General features: G+C 44.2%; 1 protein-coding gene and 1 long non-coding RNA gene across 8 annotated transcripts in view; one reads left to right on the top strand and one right to left on the bottom strand.

The window, feature by feature from the left end:
* The window catches only part of ZNF76 (zinc finger protein 76), a 32,937-nt gene extending 19,875 nt beyond the window's left edge, over nt 1–13,062 (bottom strand). For 2 of the 7 annotated variants that reach the window (XM_011282254.3, XR_006597701.1), the window contains exon 1: nt 12,814–12,955. The gene's annotated coding sequence lies outside the window, so the exon portion shown is untranslated. Of the gene's footprint in view, nt 1–6,046; nt 6,189–12,813 lie in introns of all 7 variants that reach the window. The other 5 variants (XM_011282255.3, XM_011282256.4, XM_045057427.1 and 2 more) reach the window with 5 other exon arrangements.
* A 101-nt stretch (nt 13,063–13,163) lies between these two features.
* LOC123385346 overlaps nt 13,164–16,765 on the top strand; it is a 75,653-nt gene continuing 72,051 nt past the window's right edge. Inside the window, exon 1 of the long non-coding RNA XR_006597704.1 lies at nt 13,164–13,591. This is a non-coding gene — a long non-coding RNA (uncharacterized LOC123385346). The remainder of the gene's footprint in view (nt 13,592–16,765) is intronic.

The following is a 16,765-nucleotide window of genomic DNA, read 5'->3' as shown; positions in this document are numbered from 1 at the left end:
GGTATTAGGGAGAGACAGACTGGGGGCTGGGGAGGGGGGTGGATAATAGCCATGATAAAGGGTAGAAATGAAAAGGAAGTACTCCTGGGGTGCCTGGGTGGCTCAGTTGGTTAAGTGCCTGACTCTTGGTTTCAGCTCAGGTCTTGATCTCAGGTTTGTGAATTTGAACCCAGCACTGCCAGCACAGAGCCTGCTTGGGATTCTCTCTCCCTCTCTTTTGCCCCTTCCCACTTCTCTATCTCAAAATAAATGAACTTAAAAATTTTTAAAAGAAAAGGAAGTATTTTGGACTCTACCAGAACTTGCAGCCAGCTTCTGTTTGTTGACTTTTGAAATGAACATGGGACACCTGGGCGGCTCAGTCAATTGAGTGTACAACTTCGGCTCAGGTCATAATCTCGCAGTTCGTGAGTTCAAGCCCCACGTTGGTTCTCGCTGCTGTCAGCCCCATGTCAGGCTCACTGCTGTCAGTGCAGAGCCTGCTTCAGATCCTCTGTTCCCCTCTCTCTGACCCTCCCCGGCTGTGCTCTCTCAAAAATAAATAGAACATAAAAAAAAAAAAAAAAAAAAAGAACTTAACCTGGCTCTGATGCAGGAAATAGCCCTCTGGCTTCATAATATATAAATGTTTCCTAATGTAAAAACATAAATTATAATTTATCTGGAAGAGATAACATTTGGAAAAGCTTTTCAGATACTTTGGATCTTTAGGTCTTTCCACGAAACAAGATGTGCTTCAATTATCTCCTCAAAGCAGAAAAATAAGGGTTATGAAAGACAGGAAACTAAACAGTAGCCACATATTTGTTTCTCCACTTTGGCACGGTTCAGATCTAATCTGATCCACACGCAAGCTAGGCTTCGCCTTGACTACAGGCACCTGTTCACTATTCCATCATTTTCTGCCAGTCCAAACTCCTCGGACATTTGAAATAAGGCTTTCTGTACTCTGCTTCAGCCAGCCCAGAGGGCAACTGTATTTAAAGCCAAAAAAAAAAAAGGAAAAAAAAAAAAACAAAAACAAAATATTTACTTGGCAAGAGAAGAATGTTCAACTTTGGGGGGAAGAAAAGACTTAATTTTCGCTCAGAAAATTCCTCATTTGGAAATAAAAGTTCTCAGAGAGGAAAAAGTGACATTAGGTTGGAAGAGACAGAGGCTCAGCAAGTCAAGTGGCAAACAAATTAGAACCAGATTTGGAAGAGCTGTAGTAAAACGATTCAGTATTTGTTATTATAGAAAAAGACTTCAATGCACACACAAAAACCTTGGTGAAAGAGGCTTGGTTCTGTGGGTTTCCAAACACTAAAGAGAAAACAGGAAATTAATAACAGAAACTTGCACACATTTAAAACATCAGCTAAACATCTCTTTGCAAATGGCACAGTGATTTTAAAAGCCCAAATCACTTTTTAGTGTGGTTCCTATTTAGCTACTACAATTTTATAGATTTGAATTAGTCACAGAAAAGAGTAATTAGGCAAAACGGATTATTTTTAATTCCAAAAGGGCAATGAAAATGCAGACCCCTTTACTGCAGAACAGAATTCATTTAAACTAAAACAGGTAACTTAAAAACCTAATTTTCAGTCATAAGTTTAAGGAGAATTTTAACACCTTAGCTTGTAAACACCCGACACAGAATCACGGTTATTTCAAATCCACCTTTAGTCCACTGAAAAAAAGTCCAGAATAAAGTCATTTTGGAGGGGGTGTACATTATACCAATATGCAAATTAATACAGATATTATCAAGTTACATCGGACTTGTTTCTGGAATTCAGCCTGGGGTCACTGCTGACTTGAATAGGGCTATTTGAAAATGCAACATGCCATCAGCCATCAGGAGGAACTGGATCATCATAGTTATTTAGGTACATAGTGTTATTTAAAAAACATCACCCTGGGACAAAAAGGTTAAATTTATGCCATCAGTTCATCAAAATGGAACAATACTCAAATCTCAACTAGGAAGAGAAGATAGTTTTAGCTTCTGAATCGAAAATCAAGGCAAAAGAAGAGTTAAGTTTAAAAAAAAAAAATCAACATTAGGGGAAAATATTGAAGAAAGAAAATGTAAGACATGATATTAAAAACACATGCAACTTAAATATACACTTAACAATGGTTAAGATGGTAATTTTTTTACATGTATTTTACCACAACAAAAAAAAATTGGGTGAAAAAAAAAACACATGCAGACATATACAAACCTCCAATAACAGTCTCAAATTCCCACTAGACAAATAAGGCTATAATATGAATTCACATAAGCAAAAACACTAATAGTAAATAAATAATACAAAAAAGGTTCACTGTCATTAGTAATTAAACTACAAGAAAGAATAATCATGGTGGTATATATTTTCTCCATTACCATAAATCAAAGTATTAATATACAGTAGACAATGAGATACCACTACACGCCTATCAGAACAGCCCAAATCCAAAACAGCAATAACACTAAGTGTTGGCAAGGATGTGGAGGAACAGGAACTTTTATTCATTGCTGGTAGGGATGCAAAATGGTACCGCAAAATAGTACTCTGGAAGACAGTTGGGCAGTTTTTTACAAAATTAAATAGTCTTACCAAATGATCCAGCATTCCTACTCCTAAATGAGTTGAAAACTTATATCCAGAGAAAACTAGCACATGGATGTTTATAGCAGCTTTATTCATAATTGCCAAAGGCTGGAAGCAACTAAGATGTCCTTCAATACACAAAACTGTGGTACATCCAGACAATGGAATATCATTCAGTGATAAAAAGAACGACTGGGGCACCTAGGTAGTTCAGTTGGTTAAGTGTCTGACTCTTGGTTTTGGCTCAGGTTATGGTCTCAATGTTTGTGAGATGGAGACCCATGTCAGGCTCTGTGTTGGGCCTGGAGCCTGCTTAAGATTCTCTCCCTCTCCCTCTGCCCCTGCCTCCACTTGTGCTCACTCGCTCTCTCTGAAAGAAAGAAAGAAAGAAAGAAAGAAAGAAAGAAAGAAAGAAAGAAAGAAAGAAAGAAAGAAAGAAAAAGAAAAAAGCCACTAAGTCATGAAAAGACATAGAGGAAACTTAAATGCATTTTGCTAAGTGAAAGAAGCCAATCTGAAAAGACTACATACAGTATGTTTCCAACTACATAACTTCTGGAAAACGTAAAACTGTAGAGACAATAAAAGTATCAGTGCTTGCTAGGGGTGCAGGGGGAGAGAGGAAGGATGAACAGATGGAGCACAGGGCATTTTTAGGGCAGTGAAATGATTCTGTAGGATACTGTAATGGTGGACATATATCTGACGTTATATATTTGTCAAAACCCATAGAATATATAGCACAAAGAATGAACCATAATGTAAACCATGAACTTCAGTTAATAATAATACGTCAATACTAGTTCATCAATTGTAGCAAATATACCACACTAATGCAAGATGTTAATAATAGGAAAAACTGGGAACTGGGGCAGGGAGGGGAGTATATGGGAACTGTCTGCATTTTCTATTCAATGTTTCCATAAACCTAAAAATGCTCTAAGCAATAGACTCTATTAATAAAAACAAAAATCCAAACATCAGTGTTGGCAAGGCCAGGAGGCAGGCACAAATGTGCATTGGAGATGGCACTAGAGACAGCTCCAGGCTCTCCTGGGCACAAACCATCAATGCTTAACCCCACCAGGGGTTAACCCCACGAGGAAAGGTTCAGAATCTGAGATCTAAGAACCTCATCTTCATAATTTATTCCACAAAGAGAATGCACAGAAAACAGCACTACTTGCACAGGATGCTTAAGCCTTTTAATAAGAACCATGAAGACCATCTGGATTAATGCAAGAAAGTCAACAAACTAACACTAAGTAGTGAGACATAAGGTTGAACATTCACTCAGTTTCAACTTGCAGAAACCTTAACTCCAAGTGAGAGGAGAGGAAAAGAGGCCAAAAAGAAATGAACAGGGTATAACCTTAAAAAAAAAAAAAAAAAAGTCACTGGAATGGAAAGATACCAGCATGGAGTAGAGAGGTGCTTCTCCATTGGACACTAAACACATTTGCTTGGTTATCAGCTCCTCCCTCTTGGGGTTTCCTTTTATTCTTCCCACAGCCTGCCCATCACTAGCTGTACCTCATCTCTCTGATGTCCTGCAGAAAGACATTCCTCCTTTAATTCATGCAGTCTAAGGACTAAGGTAGGGAACTTCTTCCTCTAGAATTTTCCTTCTTTCTAACCACAAGAGGTCTAGTAGTTGTTTTTAAATGTGGTATTCCTTGGAGTGCCTGGGTGGCTCAGTCGGTTGAGTGTCCGACTTCGGCTCAGGTCATGATCTCACAGTTCATGAGGTCGAGCCCCACGTTGGGCTCCGTGCTGACAGCTTGGAGCCTGGAGCCTGCTTCCGATTCTGTGTCTCCCTCTCTCTCTGCCCCTCCCCTGCTCATGGTCTGTCTCTCTCTCTCAAAAATAAATAAACATTAAAAAAATAAATAAATGTGGTATTCCTCAAACTGGGCTGTGTTGTGCTTTATATGTCTTATTGCATAGAGTGTCATGGTGGGGCCTTATCATTCAGTATCCTATGGTGATCTCTGGGGAATCTGTATATTCTTCACTCAGAGCAATGTCCATGAGGCTGTGGGGAAACAGGCAGAGTCTTACCTTGCTGGGGACAGGTGGGGAGGGGCAGAGTATACATGGGTACGAACTCTGTGTAGGGCAATGTGGCAGTATCAATCAGAAGTACAAATGTGCCTACCATCTGACCCAGCAGATAGGTCATGTATGACATGTATGTATGTATGTAGACAGAACATGTGGAAAATGGCACAGGTCTAAGGTTCGTCATGGCATCCCTGTATGCAATAATAGCAAAAACATTAAAAGCAGCATAAATGTCTATCAATATGGAATTTCTATACTATGTAGACATAGTTAAATGAGGAAGGTCCTTACATACAAACACACAAAGATCCCCAAAACATATATTAAATTAAAAAAATGGCAAAATATAAAACAATGCCTTCTGTATGCTGCCACTGGCATGCAAAAATCTGTAGAAAGACAATCAAGAAATTACTAAGTAGGGTGGCCTGCAGAAGGGTAACAGAGTGACTGGGGAATAGCAATGGAAGGATGACTTTTCACTGGACTTACAGACCAAAAAAAAAAAAAAGTTAGCCTCATGAATGTTAAATACACAAATGTATTTATATGTTAAATAAACAAATATAAATAAATGAACAAAAAAAGAAACTGGAAGCATGCTTTGCATTCCTTTCGTTGGCTACAGGAATATCTACGGTTCTGCATTTGTGAGGCATGGCTAGTCCAGTGCTGACAGCATAGATTCTGTTATACAGCTTTGCAGCAAAACCAAACCTGAAACCTTAGCTTCACGGCTCGTATGGAAAGGTGACCAAGCTGAGCATGAGGCAACAGCAAATCTGCACAGGATCTGAGAACAGGTTGGCTCTAGCACGTGTGTCCCCAGCCTGGTTACAAGGGTCAGTCTGGCTGAAGTGGTAGCTAGGCAGGGGCTGCCTTTCTCCCTCACTGCTTCTGTGGCTTCAGACGGTACATCTTAGGTTGAGAGGACGATTTTCTCAGACAGAGAGAACTCTGGTCTCAGGTACACCCTTGACATCTAAGCCTCAGGTCAGTTCCACAGTCTCAAGGAGCCCCCAGGTCCTTGGTTCTTATCGTAACTGCATGGGTGTCATGCTTTATCAAATACCCCAAAGCAGCAGGGACTCCCAACAAATGAAGAGCGATACAGTGAGAAATAGTACCAAACTAACAAGTTCTATCTGTGCTTCTCGGAGATGAACCATTTACTGAGGGCAAGCCAGGGGTAAATGTTAACCCAGAGGCACTAGAAGAAGTGCTCTGACTTCCAGCTGGTGACAATCTAATGTGCTGTGAGGCTTTGAATGTCACATTCAACATCACAGATCTTTTCCGATTCTGAGCTGTAAGTGAGGAGCCTAAATAGGCCCTTCACTTCTACCGGCAAAACAAAGACAACCGTGAGACCCTCACATCAATACATAGATCTCTACCTTGACTGAGCGCTGCCAGGGCAAGAGGCATCCAAGGTTTCGTCAGTAGCTTTTGGCCACCGGTTAAAGACAATAGCTTCCGCTGCACTTGGATTTGTATCTCAGTGGTTTTTTCCACTCACCAGGACAAAATTTCCCCATTCTGTTAAATGAAAGATGATGATTACATATCTACTCTAAACAAATTTTGTGGGTGATCTGTCAGTGAAGATGGGCTGTATCCTGTGCTCTTGTTTAGCTGGTCAGAGACTCTCCTTACAATATAAACACTGACATCTAAATGATACATGGATAAACATGGCACAGCGACTATGCTTCCAGATGCAGTGAAGGGATTACGCTGCCACGGTATGTTTTCCTTAAATTGGACTCTTCTAGGGGGAAAATAACACACTCCTACTTTCTGTTATACTGCTTATAACTTGGCGTAATCAGCACCTAACAAAGAATGTGTCCACAACTGAGCTCTTTGCTCAAATTTGAATCCTAAATCAGCTCCACTTACTGGGAATTCATTCTAACTGAAACTCTCAAGGCTGGATTTGAAACCATCTACTCCAGAACCACGAGCTCCTTAAGAGAAGATCCCAACAGAAGAGTAAACGTTGAGTGAAAGAATGAGGGAGGGAAGGAACGGAGCCCCACTGCCTTACCTCTGCCCCAGCTCTGCCCCAACCCCAATGACCACTTGGCCTCACTTGGAACATCATCTTGCTTCATCTCTGACATCCACGTTCACTGTTTTCCCAGACCCAGGTCAGTAACAGGCTTTCCCTGGCTCATGTCACACCAGACCACTGGTGTCTGGCCTGTTTCCTCTGCACTTAGCAGCAAAGCTGCACCAGGCAGCTGGTCTGTACTGTTCCATGAGGGCACAGCTGCATCTTCTCCATCACTGTATCCTCTGTGCCCAGCACATGGCAGGCACTCACTGGATATTACTATAGCAAAGTAAGGATGGACTCTTACCACCAACACTGCTAGCTGGCATAGGGCTCAGCAGTTTTCAAAATGCTCTTCGATGTACAGATATGTTATCTTGTTTACTCTGAGCACGAATTCGTGGACTCTCACAATGGGCGTGGGCTGAGAAGATGGCTTGTTTCTAGTCTAATGCAGGCATTCTGCAGATGAAGATATGGAGGCCAGAACTGCTGAAGAAGTTCCAAAGGATCACGCAGCTAGCAGGTGGCAGAGCCAGGCCTCACTCCTGAACTGCTAGTGTTCTACTGTACTGCCCTGTCTCTTGCTCAGGAACAGTGTTCTTTCAGTTCTCAGGAGAGCAGAAATTTACTCACGTCTAACAACTTGTGTATCCAGTGGCTTATGCAACATCTCCATGCCCAAAAAGCACCTGAAACTTGACACACTCAAAAGTTAGTTTCTTATCTATCCCTTCTCACAACCTACCCCTCCTCCTGCTTCCCCATTTCACTAAATGATAACTCCATTCTTCAGTTGCTCAGGCCAAAAAGGAGAGAGCCATCCTCAACTTCTTCTGTTTCTTTTACATGCCATATCTAAGCCATCAGCAAATCTGGTGGCTCCTCTCTCTCTCCACACACACACACACACACACACACACACAGCCAGAATCCAACCACTTCTCACTTTTCCACTGCTTTACTTTGGATGCAAGCCACCAACTTCTCTTGCCTGGACTCTTGGAGTAGCCTCCTAACCAGTTTCCCTCCTTCCACTCTTGCGTTCTATGGGTCACTCTCAGCAATGCAGCCAGAATGATCCTGGATGTCAGATCACATCACTCATCTGTTTAGAGCCCTCCAATGGCTTCCCTCTCACAATGCACAAAATCTTAATGTGACTTGCCACCAATCCACTCACGCTCCCACATCTCTCCTGCTGTTTCCCCTCTCTTACACTACTGCAGCCATACTGGCTGGCGCCTTCATGTTCCTCGAATGTAGAGTATACGAGGCATACTCCTGCTCTGGGGCCTTTGCACTTGTTGTTCCCTCTGACTGGAACACGTTTCCCCCAGATATATGCTTGGCTCACCCTCTTAACTTTTTGGCTCAAATGTTACCTTTTCAGTGAGAACTTCCTTAACCACCCTATTTAAAATTTAACACTGACTCCAGGAACTCTCTCCCTTCTCTGCTTAATTTTCTCAACATAAATTTTACATGTTATTTGTTTTTGTATGCCTGTCCCCAACAGGTGAGCTTCTTAAGTCCAGGAACTTTGTTTTATTCACTGCTCTGTGTCCAGGTACTAGAAAAGTACCAGGCCTCTAGCAGGGAGTCACCAAACATTTGTGGAATAATGAATGAATGAACATCCATACCTTTAAGATGTCCCAGTAACCTAAAGGCCTTAGGCCAAAAATGCAAGACCCTAGTTGAGCTCTGGTCTCCCGTTCACCTCCCCCCACTCCCTTCACCTTCTCACTTCCAGGGCAATAGGTGCTGGTTGCCAGCATGTTATAATTCCTGCGCCACCAAGTACAAGATTCTGCAGGGTGCTGATTTTTGTTTTTAGCGCCCTATCTCACAAACAGAAAAGGTCAGGGATAGGTTAGACTAAATATACTACTTAACCTAGATAATAGTACTGACTCAGTAACATTTGCATTGAGGTGTTTTCCAGGGAATAGTGCTAAATTTGCACTTGTTCGACTAGCTTTTTTTTTTTTTTCCAACTTTTATTAGGGATTTCAAACATACACAAAACTAGAAAGAACAGTGTAACGTATCACACGAACCCAAATCCACAACTTCAGCAATTACCATCATTTTGCCAATCTGGTTCCCCCTGTTCCTGGACTGTCTTTGCAACCCCCAGTAAAAATTTCACATTGCTGTTTTCTTGAAAACTGGTCTGTATATAACAGACCCTGGCCTTGTAACCACTGTATTCTATCAACAGCAGCAACCAATCTCTCTAGTCTTACCAAACATACAGCGAAAACAAGTACTTACACCCATTCCCTTTTGCAACCAATGACTAAAAAAGGAAGTGTCTAAATTCCAGACTGTTTAAATCAAGGGACTTGCCCATTATGCGTCTAGAGGGATTTGGGGAGGGGGGTTGTTGTGGCTACAAAATGAACATAGACGCAAACTGTTTTTACTTGTTTGTATCTGATGCAGAATTTCTGAGTTCATTCAATCCAGTCAGTATTACTGACTACCTCATAATACAGACACTAGATTAAGATGATATTAGATAAAGAAAACCCAGCCTCTACTCTGAAGGAAATCACAGTGGAGCCAGGGAGTAGGTTGAGAAGTACACAAATAACTAAGATCCATGGCAGAATACGTCCTGTGCCCTAAGAAAGATTAAACAAGCCTAAGGCAAAAGCTTATTTTTAAAAATCAACTTGGGAGCACCTGGATGGCTCAGACTTTGGCTCGGGTCATGATCTCCTGGCTCCAGAGCTCGAGCCCCATGCTGAGCTCTCTTCTGTCAGTGCAGAGCCTGCTTTGGATCTTCTGTCTCCCTCTCTCTGACCCTCCCCGCTTGCGTTCTCCTTCCCTCTCTCTCACTCTCTCCCAAAAATAAATAAATCTTAAAAAAAAGATCCATTTGTAGACCCCAGGGTTTACCCTTTCCTTAACTCTAGTTTTACTCTCTGCTGTTATGTATTATTATATAGCCAACAAGAATATTGTAGAAGACCTGGGAATTTGGTGACCTACAGAAAAGACTCTTGGATGTGGTCTTTAATGTCACATTTTGCTATTCACCATCCAGTCTTCCGGTGGGAGGGCACTTGAAAGTCCTCCCAGAGCTGAGGAAACAATGGGGCTAATTCAATGCAGGCAGAAACCAACTCGAAAGCATTCTACCCTGAGGGCATATATACCAAGCCACTTCAGAAACAGAACAGGATCATGGGAGTGTGTCCAGGAGACGAGGCTAAATCAATTCAGAAGGGTCTCCAAGATCTCTCTCTCTCTCCTTGCTACCTAAAGGACTGTCATCGTGGTGACCTACAATCAGAAGTTCCCAGAGAAGAGTGTAGTTCTTTGGACTAACCAAAGGGACCAGTGAGGTTTGGCTGCACAGCGCTGTGTGAGAAGGAAGGAGAGCTCAGAGTAGCAGGGTCATTTACGCAGCCCTGGAGTTAGAGGCACAGAAAAATGGAAAAGGAGGAGTTGGGATGAGAGGGACGTTTGCATTATAATCAGTGTTATCAAAATGGGTGAAGTGAGAACAGCTGGGAGAAAAAGAAGAGGAAGGATGGAAAAAGGTACTGTGAGAAGGGGCAGGGATGCAGGGAGAGGAAAAAGGGGAAGATTCAGGGAGAGGAAAAAGGTTTGTAAAGGAGAGGAAAAAGGGGAAGATGCGGGGAGAGGAAAAAGGTTTGTAAAGGAGATCACTGATGACAATGGGGAGGATGCCATGGGATCTGGGAATATAGGAGGCAGAATCTCAGGGGGATACTGGACAGAACGTGAAGAGGAGGGACCTTAGAATGGGAGGATGTATAGGTTATGAAAGATGGGTTCATGCTGGGATGGAAAGGGCTCATTTCATTGAAACTAGGTAAAGGAAGTCACTAGATAAAGGGCTAGTTAGATGAAGTCTTTGGGTAACAGGACAAGCTGTGGATGGTAGAAAGGAGGCAGCTAGAACACTGAGAAGAGACTGAAAATAGGGAATTATATGACTATTGGGCCAGCGGGTTTTAGAGTATATGAATTCCTGGGGGGAAGGGACTTAACAGTATGAAAGGGTTTGGGGGAGAGTGCGTTGAAGTGGCAGACCCCTTAGGGTGAGTGAGATCACATAGTAAGGGCTGTGAGAGGATATCTAGACAAAAGGTGAAAAGAGGTATTAAGGTGCAGGGGACTCCAGGCACATGGGGTGCAAAGTCATGAACAATGGGTTGAGGAAGTCACTAAGCCATGAGGCAAAGGATAATAGAGACCTTGGAGGGGGCGGATGGTCACGGAATGAGCTGATGTTGGGCTTAGGAATCATTAGAAAATAAGGAACAAGAGGCTCAGGGTGACCTGGAAAACTGTGCAGGTTTGGGGGCAAGAAAGTCAATGGAGCCAGTGGGTTTTGAAGACCATGGGTTCAAATACTCGCTCTGCCACTTATCTGTCTCAGGTTCTTTATTTACAACCAAACCAAACCAAGAGAAATGGGAAATGGTGGTGGATATAGTAATACCAACTTCTTGGGGTTGTTGCAAGGTAAGTTTAATTTATACATACAAAGCCTGACACCCAGTAGGTGCTTGGCCAATCATAATTAAAGATGTGTAAAGAATAAGAGGAGAAGGCCACAGCAGAGAGAAGAGAATGGGGATTCCAAGAGCTTGGTGGTAGAAAAGTAATGTTAAGGTATGGGCCCTGTCTTCATTGTCTGTTGAATCCCTATCACCCAGGACAGAGTAAGACCCGTAAGAGCTTCTCAGCTTAGATTTAAGGGCTCCCATGGGCCAGGCATGGTGCCAGGTACTTTGCATGCACCATCTCAGGCAAGACTACTATCCTCCCTTAGCAGGGGTTGAGGCTGAGGGTTCTTAGAGGCTAACTGGTATGCCTGAGGTGCCACAGCTGAAGAACCAGAGACTAGAACCAGGTTTCTTATCGCATCAATGCCCCTGGCTTTGCAAACATGTTAACTGATGGGGCCTGAGCAAGGGAAATGGGTACGGATTATTAAGAGTGTAGAGGGTCAAGGGAGTGAGGGAATAAGGCTCATGAAGCAAGTAGAACCTGAGGTGAGTTTACAAGAGTAAACTTCTAGGGAGGGTACAAAAATGATTGCAAACAAATATCATCTTGACTGAGAACTGTAGAATTTCACAGCTGGAAGGAAACTCTGAGATCATTTAACCCAACCTTATCACAATACAGACGAGAGGCTGAGGCCGAGTGAGGCAGGGACCTCTCCCAGATTTCCAAAACACAACGGTGGCAGAGCTGGGACTTGAGTCTGGGACCAGACAGACTCAATCCAGAATTCTTTGATGCCTCCAACCATTACTAGTACTTCATATTCATGTCTACATCTTCCTGGGCACTGGCATGGTGCTGGGGCACTTGTAAGTCATGTGTTGATTGACACTGAGGGGCTGAGGGTGCAGAGAGAGAGAGAGAGATGTCAGTGGGGGTGATTTTAAGATGAAGCCGGAGCATGGAATGAAGACCATGAGGTTACAGGGCAAAGAAGGGATTATCAGATGTAGAAGGTTATGTAGATGACGACTGGGTGGGAAACTATTGGAGTAGGGCTTAAGAGTTACAAAAAAACGTTTGAGGGGATTCACCAAGTTTGTGGGCGAACACAGGGTAGAACCGTGGGAGTTACCGGACCAACGATGGGGTTACTGAGAAGGTTGGGGGGGGGGGTCACCAAGGAGAGGTACGGGGGTCTTGGATCTTGAGTCACTGGATTAGAACTGAGGGAGTCACTGGGTTGGTGGGTCCCCGGGAAGTGCTGGGGAAATTCCTGGGTTGGCAGAGTCAATGAATAAGAACTGAGGTGAGGTTTTAGGGTCAGTGGGTGGGGTGTAGGGTCACAGAGGTGGAGGCGGGAGTGGGGATGGGAGACGGGGTGGGGTTTAGAAGTCTTGGGGGAGGAGTCGCAGGGCGGAAAGAAGGGGCAGGGATGGGGGACGGGACCCGGGGTGGGGGAAGGGTCAGGTCGCCGTCTAGCCGCCCGGACGCTAGGCTAGGGCCGGAGGAAGGTGGGCACGCCGGGCTCGGGACCTTCCCGGGGCCCTGCGCCCGCCCGGCCTCCCACCTGGGCACGGTGGACCCACTCTTCCCGCAGCCACCAACCTGACAGCCCCCGAGGGCGACTCCGCCGACAGACCGCCATGCACCGGGCCCTGCCACCAGCGCCGGCCCCGCAACCCGCCTGCGCCATAGCCCGCCCGCCCGCGCGCAGCTTGCCTCGCGCGATATCCAGGTTCCAGGGCCGCCGCACTTTCCTCTCCTCTCGGCGCGCCTCTACCGGGCCCCGGAACCCGTATAGAAAATACCGGGCACGCTCCACCCCGCACCCCCTGCCGCCGCGGCAGCCGTCCTACTTATCCAGGTTCCCGGGCCCTGGAGCCCAGGCAGCTGGGCTCTGAACCGTGCCCCTCAGATCCCCGCCCCGCCCCCCGGCCGGGTGACGCACAGCCCGCGAGGCCGAGCGCCCGGGGAGGGCGTGATGACGTCACGACGCCCCGGTCAGGGCCTGGGCGCGGCTGGCGAGCCAGGTCGTCGCTATAGCAATGGGGAGCCGCCACCTGTCCCGCAGGGGGACTCGTGCACCTGAGGCTCGTGGCGGGAGCGGGGAGGAGGCCGAGGCCCCGAGGGCTCCGCGCCGTCTCGTCGGCTGCCTGCGAGCTAGAAGGGCGCTTCAGGAGCCAGGGAGGACAAGAGGGTCAGGTTATGAGGGGAGCCTTTCCCGCGGGTTCCGCTGCCTGCACTGAGGCTGCGGACCTTCTCGGGGCTCAGAGCCCCCGGGCTTCCTCCTGCGCCTTACCAACCCCGAAGTGCTTTAGTGTGCGCAATCCGCAGGCACTGCCTAGGATCTTCGAGCCAGCCCCCTGAAGGAAGCAAATTGCAGGTATTACTAGCTCCTTCATGAAAAGGACGACATTGAGGAGCCGTGAGGGACTTGCCTCTCCAGGGAGGGCGCCCTGACGGTCCTCGTGGGTTCTCTCACTCTCATTCCCCCGTCAGCCCCACTCTCAGGCTTAAAACCAGCGATTCCCCCCTAGTCGGCTTGCTCCGGGGTGAACGAAACCGAGCCCTTTTGCCATTTCCCCCCTCCCACGAGGGAGGGGCTACGATCGGGGAACTTGCAGAAACCCACGGGAAAATTCAAAGGGAGTGAGCTTTTGGTAAAACATTACAAGGAATTGAGAGGAGTTAGATAAGCGACTGGTAAAGGTTGCTTCTTAGGAGAGGAATTGGGTGCCTGGAGGAATGAAGTGAGAAACTTTTCCCTCTCTGTCCTTTTAGACTTTAACTTGTGTGGGTTTTTTGTTTTTTTTTTTTTGTATCCTCCCTCCCCTCATCCCCAAAAAATTTAAGAAAAAAATTTTTTTTCAAAGGAAGTATTCCGATAAACTAGAAACATTTACAAAGTACTGGGTTTGGGGTCTATGGGCGCTAAAGATGCCATTGAGGGCACTGACAGTTTCTTTCCTCCCCTGTGGAGCTTAACCAGAAAGCTCACTTTTCAATTTTAGGCATCCTTCTTCCCTATCTTATTTGCTTTGGCACAGCCTCTCCAGAGGTGGGACTGGGAGCAGAGTTCTCGGTTTCAGTGGGCACTGAGTGACAATTGATGGTCCATGCTTATAGTTAATAATTTAGCCTTTATATGCCTCTTGGTATAGAAATAAACAGCCTGATCACTGTGATGCCCTTTCTGTTCCTTTCTGGTGGAAGTTCGGCAAGTTATTTTACGTACCTACAGAGAGAATAAATAGCGTGTCCTGTAGCGTAAACTCCTGGTTAGAAATAAAGCGGGGAATAGAACTCAAGCTGTCCTAGTTTGTCCCCCAACTACCTTTTTCCGTTATAAAAAATACATTTGTCTTTTCTCACAATCCATGCAGATCCTAATCTGATTGGCTACTCACCTCTCCTATTATTATACAATGAACAAAAACTCTGGGAAATCAGTGTGTGACTTTGAAGTAATGAGATTCTGATGGTGGGTAATTTCAGATACTCAGAAAACTGGTGAGGAACATATTTTGGAGTGGAGGATTGAAACTCATTTCTAGCAACTTGCCTTTGAGTCCCACCCTTACAAGGTGGGAGCCCCGCATCGGGCTCTTTGCTGTCAGCACAAAGCCCACTTTGGATCCTTTCTCCTCCCTACCCCCACCCCTCCACTGCTCACATGCTCTCTCTAAAAACAAATACAAAACATTAAAAAAAAAAAGTTGATATCTAAATTTTCCATCACAAATTTAAGTACCTGTAGAGGATATAATTTCTGACTTATTATAAATTTTGATGTTTTAAACTAAAACCATTATGTAATTCTTAAGTGTATCCAGTGGACTCCAAATACCCTAAATGTTTGGTGCCTGCCATCATCTATTTAAAAATATATGAACAAGTTCTTTAGCAGAAATTGTATATGGTTCCCTTTCTTCTTGAACTTCTAATTCCATTCACTTCCCATTCAGAACTGTATCCTAATTATATTTTTATGTGTTTTTTTTAAGTTTATTTATTTTGAGAGAGCAAGCATGGGGGAGGAGCAGAGAGAGAGGGAGAGAATCCTAAGCAGGCTCTTGCTGTCAGCGCAGATGCAGAGAGCCCGATGTGGGGTTTGATTTCACAAATTGTGAGATCATGACTTGAGCTGAAATAAAGAGTCAGATGCTTAACTGACTGAGCTAGCCAGGCACCCCAGTGTATTTGTGTTTTAAAGACTTATTGATCACTATCGCACTTCTTTGCAACAAGAATGAGTATAAATTTAAGATTATTGGCTGTGACCATAGGCTTTAATTGTTAAAAAAAAAAAAAAGTCTCATTTGAATTGAATTGTCATTACAGCTATTACTGGTACACAGTTTATTAAACAACATAAATATATTACATAAATTTATAACTTGTGAAGCCTGAAAAGTACAATTTTTATTGAAAATGCATTCCTTGGGGTGCCTGGCTGGCTCAGTCAGAAGAGCCTGTGACTCTTGATCTCAGGGTCATGCGTTCGAGCCCCACATAGGATGTAGAGATTAGTTATATGAATAAATAAATACTTAGAAAAAGATAATGCATCCCTTAATGAGAAATATGGTGTTTCAAAATTAAGGTATTCATGGATAGGGGCGCCCGGGTGGCGCAGTCGGTTAAGCGTCCGACTTCAGCCAGGTCACGATCTTGCGGTCCGGGAGTTCGAGCCCCGCAGTCGGGCTCTGGGCTGATGGCTCAGAGCCTGGAGCCTGTTTCCGATTCTGTGTCTCCCTCTCTCTCTGCCCCTCCCCCGTTCATGCTCTGTCTCTCTCTGTCCCAAAAATAAATAAACGTTGAAAAAAAAATTTTTTTTAAGGTATTCATGGATGAATATTATCTAATGGTAGAAGAAGATAAGGTGCTACTGTTGCTCAGTTCTCTATTTTTTTATTTTTATAGACATAAGCATTGAGAAACCTTGTTCATGTAGTAATTGGGAAAGGAAGAGATTTTTTACGGTAATATTCCTTGAGTCTTTGAACTACTTCTAAATTACATGCCAATAATCACAAAGTGTTCTATTACCAAATACTATTCTAAAGTACTATCAAAAAGAGTCTTTTAATTTTAGTAAAAGCAAAGAATTGGAAACCACTGAACTTGAAAAAGGTTTTGTTTTCAGTTTCAGTCATGTAAAAATTACTATTAGTTACCTGTTACTTTCTCACTCAGAGGCACCTTGTTAATCTGAGATTGATTTTCACACTCTTTTACTTACCGACACAATTTTGGTGAAATTCTTTTATCTTATTATTAATATGTTTTCAGGATCTTTTTGTTAAGATATTGAAGCGCAGGGGCGCCTGTGTGGCTCATTCGGTGAAGCAACCGACTTCGGCTCAGGTCACGATCTCACAGTTTGTGGGTTCAAGCCCCGTGTCGGGCTATATGCTGACAGCTCAGAGCCTGGAGCCTGCTTCAGATTCTGTGTCTCCCTCTCTCAATGTTCCTCCCCTGCTTATTCTCTGTCTCTCTCTGTCTCTCAAAAATAAATAAACGTTAAAAAAAATTAAAATATTGAAGTGCAGATTCA

Source organism: Felis catus, chromosome B2 (assembly GCF_018350175.1).
Source record: "Felis catus isolate Fca126 chromosome B2, F.catus_Fca126_mat1.0, whole genome shotgun sequence".
NCBI classification, from domain to species: domain Eukaryota; kingdom Metazoa; phylum Chordata; class Mammalia; order Carnivora; family Felidae; genus Felis; species Felis catus.
The sequence above is the reverse complement of the archived record's forward strand: the minus strand, read 5'-3'. Positions and strand labels throughout refer to the sequence as shown.